Genomic DNA, 4,301 nt, shown 5'->3' on the forward strand with positions numbered 1-4,301 from the left:
CTCCGCTCAGCCTGTGCACTGGTTACTGCGGGGGGAGGCGGGTCTGGAAACGGGGAGTTTCAGTGTGACGTAGGACGCAACGCACGCGCCTCGCAGCTTGTTTGCAATGGTGGGGTTTGGTCATGTGACACTCAGGTCACCAGCTCTTGACCCCATTCAAATACAAGGGATAATCAATCAAATGGGGGGGGGGGAGAATCGAAAAGTAATTTTCAAACTTTAGGTCAAAACAGCTTAATTAGAAAAATTCTCCAAAGGGGTTTATACAATAGAATTCTAATGGCCGCAATATTAAAGGACCACTCTAGGCACCCAGACCACTTCAGCTTAATGAAGTGGTCTGGGTGCCAGGTCCTTCTAGGGTTAACCCATTTTTTCATAAACATAGCAGTTTCAGAGAAACTGCTATGTTTGTGAATGGGTTAAGCCTTCCCCCTAATTCTCTAGTGGCTGTCTCACTGACAGCCGCTAGAGGCGCTTGCGTGATTCTCACTGTGAAAATCACAGTGAGAGCACGCAAGCGTCCATAGGAAAGCATTATGAATGCTTTCCTATGTGACCGGCTGAATGCGCGCGCAGCTCTTGCCGCGCGTGCGCATTCAGCCGACGGGGAGGAACGGAGGCGGAGAGGAGGAGAGCTCCCCGCCCAGCGCTGGAAAAAGGTAAGTTTTTTCCCCTTTCCAGAGCCGGGCGGGAGGGGGTCCCTGAGGGTGGGGGCACCCTCAGGGCACTCTAGTGCCAGGAAAACGAGTATGCTTTCCTGGCACTAGAGTGGTCCTTTAATGAGAATAGCTGAAATAGCCAAATTGTTTCTGTAACTGAGTTTGGTAATTGGTAATGTAAACCTGTCTCTTGCCCTCTCCTAAAGGGCAACCCACCTTATTTGATTGCAAATTCCTGTCCAAATGTGTTTTACACCCCACCACCTAAAGAATGTAAGCTCGATTGAGCAGGGTCCTCTTCAACCTATTGTTCCTGTAAGTTCTTTGTAATTGTCCTATTTATAGTTAAATCCCCTCTCATAATATTGTAAAGCGCTACGGAATCTGTTGGCGCTATATAAATGGCAATAATAATAATAACTCACTGGCACCATCCATGATGCCACCAGGGACCTCCGGGAGCTACCTTAGAAACCGGTACCTTATGGCTACTTGCCTGGCAGCCCGATACTATCAGAATCACATCGATTACACCTTCTATCTGTACATTGTGTTAGCATGATTGCTAGTAAAATGTATCTATTGAAAGAAAAAAACAATGAGGTCTTTCTCTCACCTGTCAATCAACTCTTCGGCATGACTCTTGTGCTGAAGAATTGAGTTACAGGGAGAGCAGGAGACACAGGGGAAGATGCATTCCCAGCCATCCCGTGTATCTTCTAACCCCCGTTTTGCGTTTCTTAACCCCTTAAGACCGCAGGACGTTATATGCCGTCCTTAATTGGCCAGCTCTAAACGCCGCAGGACGGCATAGAACGTCCTGGGCGGTCTTACCCTCCACGTGGCCGGCGGCACATGGCTGCTGCAGATCGCGGTCGGGGGGCATGCCTGGCCCCCCAGGCAGCCCCCCTGTGCCTGGGGACCGCGGTCTGCAGCTTCCGATCGCAGTGACAGGTTGTCACTGCGATCGGTATTTACCATGTGTCAGCCGATTTTAAAATCGGCTGACACATAGAGCCGCGGCATTTTCACTCTGCAGATCGCGGTCGGGGGACATGCCTGGCCCCCCAGGCAGTCCCCCTGCGGTCAGTGACCGCGATCTGCAGAGTATGATCGCAGTGAGAGGCTGTCTCTGCGATCTGAATGCAGAGACAGCCTCTCCCTGCGATCTGATCGCAGTGACAGCCTGTCACTGCGATCAGAGGTTACTATGTGTCAGCCTATTGGCTGACCCATAGTAACTGCAGGCAGGATCCCACTGCAGATCGCGGTGGGGGGCATGCCTGGCCACCCAGGCACTCCCCCTGTGGCAAATTACCGCAATCTGCAGGAGGTGATCACAGTGACAGCCAGTCACTGTGATCACTGATCCTGTGTGTCAGCCAGTGATGTAAAATCACTGGCTGACACTGTCTCTGCCCCTCTCCTCCCCTCTTAACCTCTTAAAGTTTAAAATAAATTAAAGTTACAAATAAAATATATTTAGATCATTTATATTGTCAGGGTATTTATATCGGCAGACATTTTGTGCTATGATAGAAATACAAAGTGTATACTCTGAAGTCATTGTTGAACAGACAAGACTCCATTTTGTTAGTTTCAAGCTAACAAAAGAGACACATAATTTCTTTCCTTTCTCTAAAACTGACCGTTTTGCCCGAGCTGAATGGAATGTCTTGTATAAACAAACCAAGTGATATCAGACTGTCTAGGTACTAATGGAATAAGAATAAATTCTATTCCCAGACGTAGGTGACAGAAGATTAAATAATTAAATTTTACTTTCTATATGTACAGAGTCCCATTATAAGTTTGAGTTCATTGTTAGTTCACAATGTGTCATATTAGGAATTATTTCAGAAAATGGAGACGCATAGTCTGAAGAAAACTCAAGAAAACTGTGTGATCTGACAGAAGATTTGAGTTAGGGCAAACATAGAGATAACGTAAATGATGTCAAAAATAGCCACCAGGAAAAGTTAACTCTTTCCTGGATAGGTATGCTTAGTGGGACAAGACTGCCCCCTTGAGTTCAAATAATAAATTTATGATTAGAAGATAACCACGCCTACAGTGTTTTGATTGGTCATAAACCACTGACGTACTGAGCAAAATTTCCCTTTAAAAAGTAAGACAAAGGAAAGTTTGGGAAGGAGATTGAGAGTCGGGGATTCAAAGATTAAAGAGAAAGACATTACAACACTCTGGGGATTCAGAGAGATCCAGGCAGAATCGGGTGATCAGAGTAACCAAGAAACTCTTACACTCCATGCAGAGAAAGAGACCCATGACATTTAGCTACCTGAGGATATCTGATGAGAAAATATCTACTTAACTAGAAAATATCTACTTAATATCTACTAAAATATACAGGCATTTAATTAATTAATTTAAATTAATTAAAATTAATAGCATGATATATGACTGGATAAATCATGATTAGATTTCATATTTAGAAATCTGAATTATTAAAGAATATATATATGGTTATAGCATCCCATCTGCAGCTGGGATTAATATAGCCATTAATGTATTTGTGTGATTAATATCACGTTAGCATATCATGACCATTTATCCAGCTGTATTGATTGGCTCTAAAATTAGATAAAATATCTATTTAGACAAATTAATTAAAATATCAGCTTATGTAACATAGTAAGATATTCTCTTAATTTGATGGAATCAAGGAAGTGGTTGATGACTGGTTAAATGTTATTTTATTAAAATTACATAGGAGTAGATCTTAACTACTTAGGAGGTCTAGCCAGCATTGCAAGGGTTATTTCTAAACTGCCAGTTGAAAGTTTTTATGGCTTTAAGCTGGAAGGAATTCTCTTCTCTTCTCCCCGTGAAACTTTCCCTCTCTGTAAAGAAAGTCGTAAATTGTCTTGACAGCTTGTAGATTCAATGCTGTATTAACCAGGAAGTAAACTGCCACTTTGTATTGCATATTGTTTTTATACTGCATATTAATTATTATTGCCATATTGTATTACATATTCATGTTATACTCAAATTCCATTGATTATTGTCATGCATGTTACTCATCATTATTATTTTAAAATGTCACAATAAATGATCTATTTTTATAACAATGTGTGATTTTAATTACCGGTATATGGTTAAACATTTCACTTATAACGATAAACGTTCTTAGGGATCTGAGAATTGAAAATCGTGGCCAATTCTCATCTGTTTACATTATTATCCCATAAATATCCCCACAATATATATATATATTATATATATGATCTAAGTATATATATATATATATATATATATATATATATAGACACACACATTTACACATTTACACAAAAATATGTAAATACGTTAAAAAATTAAAATTAAAAAATAAATAATAAAAAATATATATATGTGTGTAATTTCGTTCTAACTGTATTTTGATATTAATATATATAGATAGATATCAAAATACACGTAGAACGAAATAATATATATATGTATATACCTAAGTATATACGTATACATCACTATATTTATACCTATATATAAATAAAAATAATTGTAAAAAAATTATATACACATATATATATATAAATATATATATATATACACACACACACGTGTATATATAATAATTGTACATATATATTTATGTAATAATTTTACATAATT

The sequence above is a fragment of the Pelobates fuscus genome, chromosome 3 (genome assembly GCF_036172605.1).
Source record: "Pelobates fuscus isolate aPelFus1 chromosome 3, aPelFus1.pri, whole genome shotgun sequence".
Classification (NCBI taxonomy): domain Eukaryota; kingdom Metazoa; phylum Chordata; class Amphibia; order Anura; family Pelobatidae; genus Pelobates; species Pelobates fuscus.